This window comes from Macaca mulatta, chromosome 12, assembly GCF_049350105.2.
Source record: "Macaca mulatta isolate MMU2019108-1 chromosome 12, T2T-MMU8v2.0, whole genome shotgun sequence".
NCBI lineage: Eukaryota > Metazoa > Chordata > Mammalia > Primates > Cercopithecidae > Macaca > Macaca mulatta.
This window is the reverse complement of record NC_133417.1, coordinates 48,640,115-48,658,946: the sequence shown is the minus strand read 5'-3', so window position 1 is coordinate 48,658,946 and position 18,832 is coordinate 48,640,115. Positions and strand designations below refer to the sequence as shown.

The following is an 18,832-nucleotide window of genomic DNA, read 5'->3' as shown; positions in this document are numbered from 1 at the left end:
CCTCAACATTTCTTGCTATAATTTCATTTGCTAATCAGTTCAAAGTGTTAATTGTGTGATGAACTCTGATTAATAGCAGTTAAACTCTGATCACGGGGGATATGACTGTTTCTTTTAATTAATGTCCGTTCCGAAGGTAAGAGCTTTTGGAATTCTTTTGTTAAAGACTTGAGACTCAGTTTTGGTATGGTTTTTAGCTGCCTGCCAAAAAAAGGCTGACTTGAGCATCTGGATGGTATTTTCTCTGCAAATGTATAACTTGAGACCATTCGCACACCTCCTTACCAGCAAGTCAAGCCAAGAGAAACTTTTTTTCTATGATGTAAAATCCAAAATTCTTTTTATGAAGAACCAAGGTGTGGTTTAGATAGTGAAAAAAAATTTCCCCAAATGGAACAAATAATACTCTGAAATCTACCATTACAATGAAATGACTGATTTACATTTTGTGACTCTCAGCATCTTCTTAGAAGCTCAAAGGCCCTTGTAAATGGCAGGACTAACAACAAATATTCCCCCCTGGGGACCGTTACCATTTCCAGGTAAAGACGCAACTGTAAAGAAGTAGCCATAGGCGGAGGTCACACCCCAAGGAGGAATTTGAATGCAAACTTTCAATGTGATGCCCTCTGCAAAGAGCTGATGCAAATCATGACTTTTGGTTTTAAATGGCATCTGGTTGGCAACACCTAACCACCTCTTTAAACTTGTCACTGAATTTGCTTCAAAGCAAAGAAAATATAATGGAATTCTTACAATAATTTAAACAGGAACTGACAATAACATAGTGACAAAAATTTAAGAATAATTTACTCAAAGACATGTTGGTCTTAATTGGAAAGTGCCAGTGGTACAGCTGCCTGAGCTACTGAAGTACTGAACCAGAGAGCCTGCCTTCCTGAAAGCAGATAGAAGCATCCTTATTTTTCTTCAAGTGTCTGATTTTTAGAATCAAAGCCTCCAGGCCTATGCCAACCAAAAAACTGGGCAGCTCTTTCCTACACAGTTAATGCTGTTTAGAAGTAGTGTGAATGCTTCCCTTCTGCCCCTTCTCACCAGTCCCCTTCCCTTCTAAGCTACACATCAAGACTACTCTTCAAACTGGGATAATTTAAAGATAGCAGTTTCCATGAACTGTAACTGAGGATATTGTAGGTAGAAGGCAGAAGGAAGGTCCTGATAATGGCACATATCCCCATAGGAATTGTGTAGTCCTATATGTGAAACATAAAGGGGAGAAAGGGTGGAGACTGGCAAAATTCTTTAGGAAGAAATTCTTGGAATTCTAACGCTTTATGCACTTTATCTTTCAGAGTGCCACAGGGGCAAGGAATTAGGGTGGGAGAAAATTCAATGTCAGGATCCTAGGGCCATACGAGAACAAGTATGCTAGATAAGAATTCATGTAAGAGCTGTGATGATCAATTTGCCATTTGAGTATAGCTCCAAGACAAAATGCTAAGGCTGGAGCTGAAGCAGAGGGTAAAAAGCAGTGTGCATAGAATGTTGCATCCATTTCTACCTTTTGAGATGAGTAAACATAACAAAATTTCCAACAACGTTTGACCTACGAAAAAACTCATTTCAGAAAAGAGCACAATGCTCAGAAAAAGCTTAGAACTCTTACAATAACCGCTAGACAATTAAGAAGCTACTTAGTATCTCATAAAATTTGACACAGGGAGTGGAATGAGAGGGATCAGCAAGCCATAGGCGAGGACAGGGAAGATGAAAAGATCACTAGGATAAGGATGACAATTATATAGATGATTTGAGGAAGGACTGTGTGAAAACTAAAAATGCAAAACAAAATTAAATTTGGCACTGAAGTTCAAATTGTTACTGCAGAAAAATTAGGTTAGTGATATGGATGACAAACCAGAGAAGTTTTCCCAGAATATGGAGACATAAATGATGAGAAAGAAGACATGTTGGAAGCCAAAGAATGAAGAGATTATCTACAGCTTGTAAGAATACTTGAGGAAGAAACCAGAACATTTGAAAAATATACAAGTCAAGCACAAAATTAAGAAAACTCCTGTGAGTTAAAATAAACTATCTCAGTATTGAAAATGACAGTGAGGTTCTAAGAAAATATAATCGAGTTGGTATACTATCTTGGTATATTCTGGCAAAACTTTCAAATGACAAGGATAGAGCATCATTCTACAAATATTCAGAGAAAAAGAAGACTAAAAAAAAAAAATAAACATTTAGGCTTTCCTAACACTTTTCTCACTAAATCCTAAAAGAAAACAAGGCAATATCTACTGAATTTATAGGGAAAAAAATTGTGGCCCTCAAATTGTATGCATAGTCAAAATTGTCTTTTGCATGTTGAAAGACATTCTCAAGTACGCAAAGATTTATAATAATACAGCTTTCTTGAAAAGTTTACTTGAAGGCTTATGTAATTCTACTAAGTGATGAATCAAAATTTACAACTCAAGAATAGAGACACCGTAAACTAAGCAGCTTCTTTACTTAATTTGGATCTAAAACTCCAAAGACTGCATTGGATTATTTCTCTCTGGCTTCCACTTAGCTCTTGGTGACAGGAAATGCCTTTCTTTATTTTTGAGACGGAGTCAAGATGGAGTCTCTTTTTTTTTTTTTTTTGAGACGGAGCGCCCAGGCTGGAGTGCAGTGGTGCCATCTCGGCTCACTGCAAGCTCCGCCTCCCGGGTCACGCCATTCTCCTGCCTCAGCCTCCCGAGTAGCTGGGACTACAGGCGCCCGCCGCCACGCCCGGCTAATTTTTTGTATTTTTTAGTAGAGACGGGGTTTCACCGTGTTAGCCAGGATGGTCTCGATTTCATGACCTCGTGATCCACCCGCCTTGGCCTCCCAAAGTGCTGGGATTACAGGCCTGAGCCACCACGCCCGGGCCGGTGACAGGAAATGCCTTTCTTGTGGTCCATCCTTGATGGTTCAGGTGAAAGCTCTGGGGGCATTTGATGATTATTTAAAACAATGACTGGTGCTGTTCCTTCTGGAGTTTGCTAGAAAACAACATTGGAACATTGCTCTGGAAAGATACTAAACAAGTTTTTTATTCCCCTCTTAAAAAAATCAAAGCTGCAGAGAGTGGTAGAATGTTTACCTCTCTTCGTGGGAATACTTGGTAAACCTGCTTTGTATCTATAATAATGGTATTGAAAAAACTGAGTGGAGGGCACTCAGTTAAAGTGATAAAGACTAGAAAACCAAGCAATTAGGTATTACATATGAATTTTCCTATGTTACACATGTTTTAAAATTAAGCAGGCTAGGAAAAAAACAAATGCGGAGTACACATGTCAAAGGAAATAGCCCCCAAACATGGTTATTGTTAGAGTAATTTTTCTTTTCACTTTTCTGTAAATTTCAAGTTAACTTCAATAAATATTTATTACTTTTTAATCTGTAAAAAGCAATTTAAAGTAAAATAAGTTTGTATAATTGTTTAGATACCATATAATTTTGCTAAGCAGTTAATTAAAAAGACTGGTAGGAATACACCAAAATATGAACTATGATAAGTTATGCTTAAAAAATAGGAGTATGAATTCTTTTTTTCATTTTTAAAATGTATTTTCCACATTTTCTATAATGAGTTTGTGTTATTTTGATAATAAAAGTAATTCCCCATGTTGGTAAAATGATAACGTTTAGTTTGGTCTATGCCAAAAGAAAGATAAACTATTTGCACAGATCAAATCACTTCTGGGAAAATTATGTACTAGACTTTCCTCTAGGTATTTCTGTTGCAGTTAACCTTTTATTTAGTGAATATATTCTAGAATCAAGAAAGCAAAGTCTGAGTTTGCCACTGTCTTCTCCTGGGTGAAGTTATTGGGCATAGGGGCACTTGCAGAGAGAGTACAAAAGATATAAAATGCGTTTAGACTATACATTTGCAGTCTGAGGGAGGACCAAGGACCCTGCAGTACCATGTATGTAAATATATTCTAGTTTCATATTCTAATTTCTGGCTCTTCCTCAATCAAATCCTTTCTTAGGGAATTGTATTGCTTATTGGACTGAGCCTCCAAAGAGTGGAAAATAAAACCTATATACACAACACTAGTTCATGGATGAGAAGTCATAGTAACATTTCTAAGTAAAAAAAAAAAAGCTATTCATTTCAAAATATTTTTATTGAAACACACATTTTTTTTTTCTCATACTTGAGCCTTTAAGCCATATCAATCCCTCTTTTCTTTTAGAAAAATAGGTCTGTTAAAGTTTTCTCTACTTGTAAAGTAGAGAAATAAGATAGTTACCCAGCTGATTCATATCCCTAAACTTTAATTTTGCCTCAATTGTTCTACAAGTATTAGATGCCCATTTAATCTGTTCATCAACTGGTCCAAACAGTTGATTCAATTCTTCAGTGTACCTCATGTGCAAAATGAGCTGAGAAAATATTCTTTAGAGTTAACATTGGTAGTTCCCAGTTCTAGTCCACAGGAACACAAGGAACCAAAAGTTAAATACTTTGAATGCAGAAGTTGTTGGACAAACAAGAATTAAGGTTTTTGGCTCAGTTTTAAGTCAAAATTGGTGTTAGATTTGTATGGACCACTAATTTGAAACAGTAGAACGCCAGTGTATCTAGAATATTTAAGAGAGCCCCCTGTTGGTTAATCTTAGAAATGTCTGAGGATTCCTTTCTGACCAGACACATTTAAGCATAGGAAATTGGCCCTGTGATTAAACGTGATTTGGGATGGAGGCAAAGTAAGCCTCTATATGTCATTTATACCATTTTCACAATAAAATATGTTCAAAAACATTTCATTTTCAGTTTTAAGGGATATAAAGTGGCAATACTAATCTCTAACAAATGTAAGCAATGTGGGAAATACTTTAAACAGAATTAGACTGAAAAGTAAATGTGTACATACTACAGTGGGATTCCTTAGGGGTTGGGAGTGATTGCTATATTGAGAGACTAGTGCTTTGCAAGGGCTTTTTTTTTTTTTTTTTTTTGAGAGGGAGTCCCACTCTGTCACCCAGGGTGGAGTGCAGTGACACAATATTGGCTGCCTGCAACCTCTACCTCCCAGGTTCAAGCGATTCTCCTGCCTCAGCCTCCTGATTAGCTGGAATTACAGGCGTGTGCCACCACACCCAGCTAATTTTTGTATTTTTAGTAGAGACGGGGTTTCACCATGTTGGTCAGACTGGTCTCGAACTCCTGACCTTGTGATCTGCCTGCTTTGGCCTCCCAAAATGCCGGGATTGCAGGCATGAGCTACCACGCCCGGCCCTCTTTCATTTTTCTACATCCAATTTCTGGCTGAATTTGTAAAGAGAATAAAAGTATTTTCTCACACAATCAAGCAATGGCCCTTTTCGCTGGTAGACATATTCTAGGACTTTAGAAATAAAAAATAATAATATTGGATGCAAACGTTATTCTTTTCCAGCTAACATTTTTTTTTTTTAAAGTAAACATCAGCTTCTCAAGGGAGATTTCGATTTGAAGACTGTTTATTATATCATTTGAATAGGACTAGACCTGGCCTTTTGACTTTGAACCACTACCAAATTTCAGGCTGTGAGGAAATTGTTCTACATTTCCTGACAAATTGAGTTAAGCAGACATTAAGTGGGCTTTAAGAAAACAAATGGCCATCTTTATCACAGGTGGACACTGATGGCTTAATGGGGCCTGGGCTGATTGTATCACTTCTAATGGCTTGACGGGAAGCATTAGGGTTTTTGCATAAAGAACTGGCATTGCGAACCCTGCTAACACAGACCTGTCAAGCGCTCTGTATCCCTTTGTGCACGGAAGCAGATGTTTGTATGTATACTATGAACTGGCATTAGAGCAAGCGACAGATGCCTGTATGAATGCCAGGTTTGTGAATTTTTACAGCAGGAGCATGTTCTGAGGAAGTGCAGCCCTGCCCTCTATCATAGGTAGTTCCCAGTGGAACTTGCTAAATCCCAGCTATGTTTTCATTATTTGGCTTTCCTAGCAACTGGATGAATGTGTCTATCCTGAAAATGCAAGATGAGAGCCCTACCAAATTCTTACAGATTTGCAAATAGCTCGACTGTGTTTTGAACTTGGACTTTCCAGGCAGTGCTTTTGCACTGTAATCACAACCAACTTACTCAGAGGAGCGGGTGGTATTACAGCTCTCTAATTAAAACTTACTTCAATGTTGATCGGTTAGGCCTCCCCCATGGTCGCCCTACATGCCCACCCCTCACTCCCGAGGAAATGTGACTTCAGTGTGGAGGTTTGCTTTCCTGCAACATTCACAACTTACACTCTAGTTGTCTGTCAACAATAGAAACAGGTAGCTTGCAGTCCATTAAACAAACACAGTGCCCCCCTCACTTTTATTTGACATTTTATTTGGCTGTGACAAATGAGCAGCAGTTGGATTATAACATAATTTGTCTTGTCTTTATTACCAGCACAAAGGACACCATTCATTAATTATTCTGCCGTTGCAGCTTAACACTGACTGGAAAGGTCTCTCTTCGGACAGATGGCGGGGACGATGTTATTTATATCAATCAGCCAAAATCCTCAACAAGGATTACTGTTCCTGAGACTACAATGATTTATTTCTTTTTACCTCACCCTCCCTCAACCCCTACTGCTTTCAGAGATTTCTCTATAAAAACGAAATTTGATGGGAATCTTAAAGCAAAGCCATATTTAACCTGTTAGCTTGCAAAACAACATGCATGCTACATCAGTTTAACTACATGACATTAGCTGCATATTTTTTAAGCTGCTCGGGGTTTTTTGATCTTCCATTCTAGAAAGAAAGATTAACTGAAGGTCTCGGGGCAGCAAGTTCAGCAGAAGTTTGCCTCTTCTGTGACACTGTATTGCTGTGGCCCATGGGACCCCCCAATAAGGATATTGTGCTGTCAAGATTTTTTGTTTTTGTTTTTGCTGAGATGAGATGATCCATCCTATTTCAGAGTCCAGAAGACTTTCTGCAAGATCAGCTAGGGTATTTGGTCAAACTAAAAAGAATCACTAAAACCCCCAAAAAGCAGAAACACCTTTACCCCCTGTCTAAACTGGAGTCAAATCAAATGAGTGAAGGATGTCCTTTGATTTCTCCTGGATCCACATTTATATTCAGTGTCACCAGGTGGTTATCAGGGTGATGGTGTGTAGTGGATGATTTACCTTGCTTGTTTTGTGTTGTTAACGATTCTGTCCAATACATGCTGATCAAGCACTAATAAAAGACTAGACCGAACCCAGATGTGACATTCTTGTACACATTTTTCAATAGTGCTTCTGAGATGTGGCCATTTCTCCAATTAAAATCTTTAGGAGAGAAATATGTGCCAAAAAGTGTACAGATTATTGAGGCTAAGACACTGGAAGTTTTTTTTACGTTTTCTTCTTCAATATAATAATGCATAAAGTTTTTGTCTTCAGAAATTATTGGTATAACCTTGCTATCCTGATTAGTTTGCAAATATTAAAAGTCCCATCAAGACAAATATCAGCAACATGCAAATACCCTTGCAGGTTGTGATTAAGATTTTAAATGTATCCTTTTGCTTTTAGTTAATGAAAAACAAAGTCTTGGAGGATCTAAGTTGTAATTTATTAAACATGAAAGGCTCCTTGATGAAATATAGAAATGAGATATATTTTGCATTTCAAAGATTTAAGCTGACAACTTACTTGCATGCAAATAAGAGCAAGATTTGTAAAAATATTTGAAAAGAAATTATTCCTGAATGTACTTATTACAATAATGTGGCATGTAGATAAGAGAAACACACAGCATTAAAAGACATTCATTTCTCCAAAGTCTTAAAATTAGCTTCTTTCTGCCATTGTGTATTAATGTTCTTCTTCAGGAATGCAGCATATTAAAGAACTGAACAGAATTAGTAATAAATTTGTTAATTACAAATTTAAGCAACACAACTGTGTTGTTTTCCCAATATGTTTTTTTTTCAAAAGCAGAATTGCTAATGCATTTTAATCATTTATGTATAAACATTTGAGGATAAAATATTCTGAAGTTTATCAATTTCAAGAGCTGTTTATTTGCTAGCAAAATAGGCCATGTTATACAACATATATCTTATCATTTTTGCTCATCAAATCCCCATTTGCTGAATGCAAATTTCCCTGGTCTAAGTGCTCTTGCACCTCAATTTAAATGAATAATAGGATCGACTCTATTAAAATCAGTTTAAGGTTGCCATGGGTGACATATCAGTAGGGTTAAAATGAGAAAAAAAGGTCACAGAATCAGTCCTTACAACCTGTTTTTTATCATAATGAAGCATATGTAAGATTCGACGAAGGCTTAAATAACAATATGTCACTTAGGCAATACTTTAGTTTGTGGGTCTTCTTAAAAAAATCTTTTTTTAACCACAATGTATTCCAAACAAAATAAACATAAAATTATAGTGCCATCAATAACTCTGGGAATGTATTCAGTTGCACTGAAAATTAGAGAGTAAGCTCTTGTGCTATTACACCAGACTGGCAGATTGTGGATTCGTAAAAATAACAGAGAACTCCTCAGAAAAAGGAGAAGTGTGTAGGTTTGCTGCAGTAAATCTCTTCTTATAAGGATCCATCTAGGTGCTATAATCAAATTAACAAAGTATATAGGAAGTATACTCAAATATTTCATCTGAGAAAAATTTTGTGTCCTCTGCTAATGAGATTGAAGGATTATTCATGTAGCTATTGGTAAGTACTGAAACACCAGCACCAGACTTGGAAGATATCCTGGAGCAAAGCTTTTGGTTGTAGTTTTAGGCTTTTGAAAGCTGAACAAGCAAGACTTTGGGGCTGCTGGAATATGTGTGTATGTGGATGTGTGTGTATATATATATATATATATGTGCGTGTGTGTGTGTCTATATCTGCATGTGTGTATACACACACGTGTATGTATGTATATATGTAATCATGTTTTTGCATTTTCACATTTTTAAAGTCAATTCTATTTCTTAAAGTCACACTCAATGCTGATTTTATATTATTTATGATTCTCATTTGGCTTTCACAGAATCACATTTTTGTTACAAGTGTTATAATTCCTATCTTTTTTTAACCTGCAATAAAAGGAAAAAAAAATCTCCTTATTTGCTAAGGTTACAGTGTTAGTTTAATTTTCATAGAAGCGGTGGAATATTTTGAAGTGAGTAACATTTACCAAGTCATTAGTTTTATGCAAACTAGGAAGGAAGATGAAAGAAAAAAAATTATCAATTATTTATAGATTGTTAAAATGTATCTTAGTGCACTGCTACTGTATAGAAATGACAATTAGCCAAACTTACCTTCTTTAATTAATAATGCATACATTATGCTCTTTGGGCAACTAATCACCAGCTCTACAAATTTGTTTGACACTGTTGAAGATACCTATCACATGGGTTAAAAAAAGAACAATGCTCTAGCAGCTGCAGTCAACTTTTAGCCTTCTAGCATTACTTAAAATGCTGTAGCAGTTCCAAGGAGCAAAATGGCGGTCCTGTAGCTGCTTGACACTATGAATATGGCACCAAGCTGCAGAGTGCTGCCTGCCATGCCTCTGCCACCAAATAATGCATTCTTTATCTCAAATTGCTTACTTAGAGACAAAACCCCTCGATTTCTATCTCCTATGTTAATTTCTGCAATCTTAGGGTGAAAAATTCTTGCAGGTAAATTGGTCCTGTTGCCTTAAAGCCACATTGGCCATATTGTCTGAACGAAAATAGGAACATATGGTTGGATAAAAGGAAGAACTATGTGAAAATTGAACTATTTATAGAGAACTTGGATGAATGGTCACTATGCTTACCACAGAAAATTCCGATCAAACCTGCGATGAAGCCTTTTGTGGCCATGACTCTCCACAAATTTATTTTTAATAAAATAGGAGCATTTATCCGTAGTAGTTTTAGGACTGGAAGGAAATGTCAAGACAAATTTTCAAAGAAATTTGCCTGTCTCTGCATCTTTCCATACTTTAAGGACTGCAAATCCAGTCTCCTCATTTTTACCCATAAATCTGAAGGCAAGGGCAGCTACTGGAAAGTTTGCAAAAGTTTCACATATGCTACTAAATTAACATAAAGGCCCAGGGATTCTGTTTCTCAGAGGTCACTAAAGCATAGTATCATATTGAACTGCATACTTAAGTGGTCAGCAAGCCAACTGACATTGGGACCAGGTAGACACTCAGCTGTCACTGATTTCCCCTAGAGTCACACACCACAATGAGGTGGCAGCTTGTAGCATTTGGAAGGGGAAATGAGACTGGTGCAGCTCCATCACATATGGTGTTTAACAGACTACACTTCCCATTTGCTCCTTCGAAAGGTGTGCATTTTCAAGGGATAATGCCAAGTGTTCTTTGTGCTATGGTGTCTTTGCACTGAAAGGTGATGTGTCTGACACATTTTGGCAGGCTACTATGAAGAGATGTAGAATTTTCGACTGACTTTCACTGAGATTTCAGACAATAGGATTGTCCCTTATCAAAGGTAGTAATCTGTCTTTTGGGAGTTTAGGATCACAGTTCTTGAGTGAACTGAGAAGCATGGATTTTTATTGATGATATTACTCACTGCTCTGTAAAATTTCTGTTTTGTTGCTTTTTATGTAAATATATACTGACTAGTGACTCTGCCACCTATGCAGGCTTATCAATTTAAGGAGATTTGGAATTAGCGCTTTGAAATGTGGGTACAGGAAAACTAGAACGTGTCTCTGGTGAAACCTTCTCCTGTTTTTCAGCCGTTTTAAATGAAATGCAGGCTGAGAGTCAGGGTAAATGCAAGGGACATAGAGGCCCGAGAGAAGAACCAATTCTACATGTAAATCAAAGAAAATTTTTATTTCTATCATGAACATTGGGTATCTCCCCACCCACCATTTAGAAGGATTTCTGTTAGCCTTTTGTGAAAGATTGCTCTCATTTATTTAACTCATGCCACATGGCTTAGCTCCATAACCAGTATAGGGTTACTGGAGATTAAAAGGAAATCCATTTTGTATCTATGGAAATACCAAGCTGGAATTTAAGCTACAATTGCTGCAAGTTTTCCACATTATTGTATAAAATTGCTAGATTTATTAATGCTGGGCATTCTTCAACTACTCCGTGTTTTGCCCTGGTCAATGGTTACCTGTCAAAATGCAGAACAATTTTTCAATAATATTCTGTGCTACAGAGAAAAATATTGTGTGGATTTTTTCCATGTTTTTGTTTGTTATAAGCTGAGTATTTGCAATAATTTATGGAAAGTCTTGGAATTATAAATATTAAGGCATTGCCAAATGATTTAACTATCATCCCTCCATGGCAAATTGTCTTTAAACACTACCATTTTTTTCCTTTTTTTTTTTTTTTTTATCATTTACTTATGGACCAGAAACACTTGCAGGCTCTTGCCCCTGGCCTTCTGTGAGAATGTTAGTTAGCAATGCTCATAAAAACTCAATTCATCAATGTGAACATAATTTGCTATGAACAGAAAGCTCACAAAAGGGTGAATTTGTCAGATAGACAGGTGGCCTGAGATCTCTCCCTGATACTGAATGATATGAATAATAGATTCTGGTAAATGTATGCCAAGACTTGAGCTGTAAACACAGCTGCCTCCATTCCCTTCCAGAAAAACAGCTTCGAGGACGAAAGCACAGGAACCACGGTTCCACCTGAGGACCTAAGCTTGTACACACACACACACACACACACACACACACACACACGCACGCACCCCCCTCATTCAAGAAATAAACAACATCTATAAAAAAGGACAGAGTTGGAGGAATCTTCATGCTTTTCTGTTTCTATGAGAAAGATATTTTCAAACTATCTTGGGCAGAGGAGACTAGATAGAAAAGAAAAAGGAAATAGATTTTCCTAATGGCTCTGGTTCTATATTATTCAAATGTCTTATTTTATAAAATACACAAATCAACAGAGCTAATAAACTTTGCAATATTGTAACTCCTGTTTTATAATGAGCAAAAATAAGAGCAGGTTGACTCTGCAGAAGCACTGTGCTTGAAATCATTCTAGTAATTCGTGGCTATTTGTCTTATGGGTTATTAAGTATTTATTAAGGTTCAAATGTAATGTAGCCTTTTCTCCAATTTACTCTGAACTTTAAAAATCTGTTTTGCAAATTGTTTTCCAGGTAATGCACAAACCCACTTAAGAGCCGAATCCCAGGATTTTTGAAGATTCTGGTTGAGTGCAGCATATTTTTTTTTAGCCTTTGTGGATACTGGTGCATATAGGTTGACCTATTCTGATAGCATTTATGATTGACTTTTCTAATCAACTAGCAAATATACTGGATAGACTTTCCTACTTACTACAGCAAAGCAGTGTTTCTTAAAGTAGAATACATACATGTTATTGGTGACATAAGAGACAAATTTAATGGTTATTTAGTTTAATGCATATTTAAAAAACCATAAGTAACACTAAAAAATGTATGCTTTCATAGATATTATTGCTTAGGATAAAGCCAAATATATTTAAGTATAAAAGTCATTTGCTTTTAGGAAAAATAGTTAACATTGATACTACTGAAAATATAATCAGTGAAGTTGGCATATGGATCAATGAAGTTTGGGAAACTTGACAATCTCTTTCCAATCCCCAAAATCACGTGCATGATCTTATCAAAAGTAATTAGGATCACAGAGCCACAGAATATAGAATCATGACAATTTTAGAGTTGGAGTAGACCTTGGAAAACATTCTGTTCTCTAATTTTATGGATGTAAAAACTATGATGCAGAGGGATTAAGTGAATTGACCAGGACACCTATGTAGTTATGGGCAGAGATGAAATTAGAAACCAGGGTTTCTCACAGGCTAATGCTCACTGTTGTGAGGAAGAAAGGAACAAACTCAGTTGGAAATGTTGGCATCACTTCCCATTCACTTATAATTCTAGAAGGAATACTGAATATTCCCCTCTAAGGAACCTATTTTTCTTGACACTTTATTGACAAGAAAATTTCTAAAACTACTTGCTAGTATTTATTTTGGCTTTTTCAAGATGCATACTCCAAATAAGACTTAAGCTTGGTTTAAAAGAAAGTGAGGGTTTCAAAGTGTAAATAGAGGCAAAGATATTCTTCCTCTTGGTTCTTCTTTCTTTTTTCTTTCTGAGACAGGGTATTGCTCTGTTACCCAGGCTGGAGTGCAGTGGCATGATCACAGCTCACTGCAGCCTCCATTCCCCCAGGCTCAGGTGATTCTCCTATCTCAGCCTCCCAAGTAGCTGGATTACAGGCATGTACCACCATGCCTGGCTAATTCTTATGTTTTGTATAATAGACACAGGGTTTTGCCATGTGGCCCAGGCTAGTCTTGGACTCCTAGGCTCAAGTGATCTGCCCACCTTGGCCTCCAAAAGTGCTGGGATTACAGGCATGAGCCACTGCACCTGACCTCTTTTGGATTTTTATAAGCAAGCGTCTCTTCCTCTCTTTTCACATGACTTTCTGCCTTTTATTGTGTATCAGTTGTACACATTGTCTTTTCCCTATCAGACTGGTAGAATTTTGCATGCAAGTACTATATGTTATGTATCTTTGATTTTTAAAATTTCTTAGGTCAGTGTCTTGCATGCAATAAGTACTCGATAATTTCATTCTATGAAGGCACAAATGAATTCAATTCCTCAAATTCCTGGTCTGTGGTTCCATTAAATACCAAGGTTATTTCATCCAGTTCAATCAAATCAAATCCATCAAATATTTAAAACTTTTAACAAGTACTTGATCTAAATTAAAGAATGTCCTAGGTGCTATGGGTGGCAGAGATAGTGAGCAGAGTTTAGCCTTTTAGTCACACCAACTAGGAGGGGTGATATGACACAGATATAACTAAAATGCAAGGCACAGGAAAATGGCACAAATTTCTCTGGGTATTTGAGGAAGAAAAATATATCTATCTGGGAAAATCCAGAAAAGTTGTATGCAAGTAGTGGTGAGGGTTCCAACAACGAAGGAGTCTTGCTTCATTCCCTACACCAATGTCTGAAGATAAATAAAACAATACACATTCCATGGTTCTATTCATGATTCAGTTAACAGATACACTAACCATGTATTCCAAAACACTTGGTGTTCACCACACATAAATCCCTGAGCAAGCTCATCAGGTCTGAATTCCCTATTTCATCTCTTCTGCTGTAGGCCTAATTAACAGGCACTCTGGGTCAATATTAGAAATACTGGAACCATGAAGATTCACAATGAATGGGATGAGTACTGGAACCATGTGGGATCAAAACATGATAACACATACTGAAACATACCATAAATGGTCTTTCAGTCACTTCCTTTTTTTTTTTTTTGAAGTAAAATTGAGGTGGCAATTACACATTGAAATGCACAAATCTTAAATATACAATTTAATTATAGGCACACCTCATTTGATTATACCTTGCTTTATTGCACTTTGTGGATATTGTGGGGTTTTTTTTTTCCTCCAAATTGAAGGTCTGTGACAACTTTGGTCGAGCAAGTCTGTTGGCACCTTTTCCCCAGAAGTATGTGCCCATTTTGTGTCTCTGTGTCACATTTTGGTAATTCTTGCAGTATTTCAAACTTTTTCATTATTATTCTATCTGTTATGGTGATCTGTGTTTGGTGATCTTGGATGTTACTATTGTAATTGTTTTGGGATGCCACAAACTTAATAAATGCATGTGTTCTGACTGCTCCCCTAATGGGTCGTTCCCTTGTCTCTCTCTTTTCTCAGGCCTCCCTATTCCCTGCAGCATAGCAGTGTTAAAATTAGGCCAATGAAAAAACCTACAGTGACCTCTAAGTGTTCAAGTCAAAGAAAGAGGTGCATGCCTCTTTTCCTCTAAATCAAAAGCAGAACATGACTGAGCTTAGTGAGGAAGGCATATTGAAAGCCAAGACAGGCCAAAAGCTAGGTTGCTTGTGCCAAAGAACTAGCCAAGTTTTGAATGCAAAGGAGAAAATTTCTTGAAGGAAATTAAAGGTGCTACTCCAGTGAACACATGGATGATAAGAAAGCAAAACAGCCTTCTTGGTGATATGAAGAAAATTTGAGTGGGCTGGATAGAAGATCAAAGCAGCCACAACATTCCCTTAAGCCAAAGCATAATCCATAGCAGGACCCTAACTCTCTTCAATTGCATTAAGGCTGAGAGAAGTGAGAAAGTTGCAGGAGAAAAGTTTGAAGCTAACAGAGGTTGCTTCCTGAGGTTTTAAAAAGGAAGCTGTCTCTACAATGTAAAAGTGGAAGGTGAAGTAGCAAGTGCTGATGTAGAAGATGCAGCAAGTTTTCTAGAAGATCTAGCTAACACACTTGATGATGGTGGCTACACTAAACAACAAATTTTAAATGGAGATGAAACATGTTATATTAGAAGATACTATTGAGGACTCTCATAGCTAGAGAAGAGAAGTCAATGCCTAGCTTCACAGCTTCAAAGGACAGGCTGGCTCTCTTTGTTAGGGGTTGATGCAGCTGGTGACTTTAAGTTGAAGCCAGTGCTGATTTACCCTTCTGAATTATGTTAAATCTACTCTGCCTATGTTCCATAAATTCAACAACCAAGCCTGGATGACAGCATATCTGTTTGTAGTATGGTTTACAGAATGTTTAAGCCCACTGTTGAGACCTACTGCTCAGAGAAACAGATCCCTGTCAATGTATTACTGCTCTAATGGAGGTGTACAAGGAGATCGATGTTGCTTTCATGCCTGCTAACACAATATCCATTCTGCAGCCCATGGATCAAGGAGTAAATTTGACTTTCAAGTCTGGTTATTTAAGAAATACATTTTATAAGGCTATGGCTGCTATAGATAATGAGTACTCTGATGAATGTGGGCAAAGTGAATTGAAAAGATTTGCCATTCTAGATGCCATTAAGAACATTCATGATTCATAGGCAGAGGGGCAAAATAGCAACGTTAACAGGAGCTTGGAAGAAGTTGATTCCAATTCTCATGGATGACTTTGAGGAGTTAAGACTTCAGTGGAGGAAGTAACTGTAGATGTGGTGGAAATAGCAAGAGAACTAAAATGAGAAGTAGAGCCTGAAGATAAATGACTAATTTGCTTAAATCTCATGACAAAACTTTAATGACTGAGAAGTTGCTTCTTTTGAATGAGCAAAGAAAGTGGTTTCTTGAGATGGAATCACCCCTGTTGAAGATACTTTGAAAATTGTGGAAATAACCAATGATTTAGAATATTACATACACTTGGTTGATAAAGCAGTGGCAGAGTTTGAGAGGATTGACTCCAATTTTTAAAGCTGTTCTACTGTGGGTAAAATGCTATCAAGTGGCACTGCATGCTAGAGCAAATTTTTTGTGAAAGGAAGGGCCCATGATGTGGCAAATCTATCTGTTGTCTTATTTTAAGTAATTGTCACAGCTACCCCAACCTTCAGCAGCCCCCCACCCTGATAAGTCAGCGACCATTAACATGGAGGCAAGACCCTCCACCAGCGAAAAGATTATGACTCACTGAAGGCTCAGATAACCATTAGCATTTTTAAGCACCAACACATTTTAAAATCAAGGCCTGTACATTGTTTTCATAAACATAATGCTATTGCATACTTAATGGACTACAGTATAGTATAAATGTACCTCTTATATGCACTGGGAAACCAAAAAATTTGTGTGACTCACTTCGTTGCACTATTCACTTTATTGGGATAGTCTGAAACTGAACCCACAATCTCTCTGAGCTATGCCTGTACATTTTCACAAATGTAGGCCCTCACATAACCAACACCAGCTGAGTTACAGGACATTTTTCTCACCCTGAAATTTCCTGCATACATCTTTCCAGTCAATCTCCATCTCCCTCATATGCAACTATTGTTCTGATTTTAGTCATAGATTAATTTCACTTATTCTTGAATGTTTTATAAACGGAATCATGTAGGTATATACTCTTCTATGTCTGGATTCTTTAGCTCAAGAAAACATTTTAAAAATTCATCCATATTGTAGTCTATAGAGGCAGTTCATTATTTTTGAGTACTCTGTGTAATTTGTTGACAAATCCTCCTTTAGATGAGCTTATGAGTCATTCTTCAGTCTTTGGCTATGAGGAAAAAAGCTTGTGGATTCTGGTACAAGTCATTTTTTGGTTGACAAATATTTTCATTGCTCTTGAGTATACAATTAGGAGAAGGATTTTTGGGGTCATGGATTAGGAGCATGTTCAATTTTTAAGACACAAATGCTTTTCTAAAATGATTGTACTATTTTACACTCTCAGCAAAGTACAAGAGTTCCAGTTGCTCACTATTTTCACCAATATTTGGCATTAGTAGTCTTTTTAATTTTAGCCTTTTTGGTGGGTATAAACTCATATCTGATTGGGATTTTAATTTTTATCCACTGATGACTTTTAATACCAAGAGTTTTCATGTGTTCATTGCTCATTTGTATATCTTCTTTCTGAAGGGCTATTATTCTTTTCCCCATTTGTATAGGGTTGTTTGACTGTCTTATGAATTTGCAGTTGTTTATATATATATAGACACACTATATATATATAGACACTATAGACACATTATATATATAGACACATTATATATATAGACACACTATATATATAGACACTACCTTTATCAGATATTTGTGCTATGAACATTTTCTCCCAACTTATGGCTTGCCTTTTCATTTTCTCCCAGCACTTTGGGAGGCCAAGGCAGGTGTATCACTGGAGGTCAGGGGTTCGAGACCAGCCTGGCCCCACATGATGAAACCCTATCTCTACTAAAAATACAAAATTTAGCTGGGCATGGTGACACATGCCTGTAATCCCAGCTACTTGGTAGCCTGAGGAAGGAGAATTGCTTGAACCCAGGAGGCAGAGGTTGCAGTGAGCCAAGATCATGCTACTGCACTCCAGCCTGGGTGACAGAGTAAGACTCCATCTAAAAAAAAAAAAAAAAAAAAAAAAAAAAGATTGTGTTATGCCCATAAACGTGCTTTCCATGTCTTTGCGTACTTCATAAGTCTCAAAGGTATTCTACACTCTGTTTTTATTCTAGACACTATATAGAAAATCTTTGCCTACTTCATAGGTCTCAAAGATATTCTACAATCTGTTTTTTTTTCTAGACACTATATAGAATTGAATGTTACCTTTAAGTCATCTCAAATTAAATGTTGTATATGTTGTAAAGTAAGAATCAAGGTTTTCTTTTTCTTCTTCTTTTTTTTTTTTTTTATTACCAATATTGAATCTTCCCTATGCTGTAGCCTCAAGTGTGCCCAGGTGGAAAGCTGGTGCAGTCATGGGGCTCATATCATGTGGTTCCCTTTTCTTAATTTTTCAGTATAATTATTGATGTTTCTTATATTATGTCCAATTTTTTAGCTCTTTAGAATAGGAGGGAAAGTTTATTAGCAGGCAGTCTATTATGGAGAGATGTAAATACTTCCTTTCTGGTATTTTTTTTAACTCAACTTTTCAGTAATTCTTGAAAGTACAGGAATGCAAAATTGTTGTGTCTCAATAACTTCTTGATTTGCTCACTTATTCAAACTATACTTTAAATCAACTCTAAATTATGTGTTTTACCATTGTCTTTGGATATCTCTACTGTTGGCAAAGCAAATAATGTGGAAATTCATTTTTTTAATGCGTTCTCAGATTGCAGTGTGACAGGGTTCCATGGCAAGTGGAAGAGGGCCCAATCTCATACTACCTTTTGGGCCAGATTTCCATTTTACGTGTATCAGTGGACCTGAGTTTAGTTTCTGCCACTTTTTATTAAATTGAACCAGTTTAACTCGAGTGCACAGTTTTGCTAAATTTTGAAATCAAAATTTATCACAGATACTATGTGA

General features: G+C 36.8%; 1 protein-coding gene across 1 annotated transcript in view; it reads right to left on the bottom strand.

Moving 5' to 3' along the window:
- The window catches only part of ARHGAP15 (Rho GTPase activating protein 15), a 629,252-nt gene that overhangs the window by 77,183 nt on the left and 533,237 nt on the right, over positions 1-18,832 (bottom strand). The window lies entirely within an intron of this gene.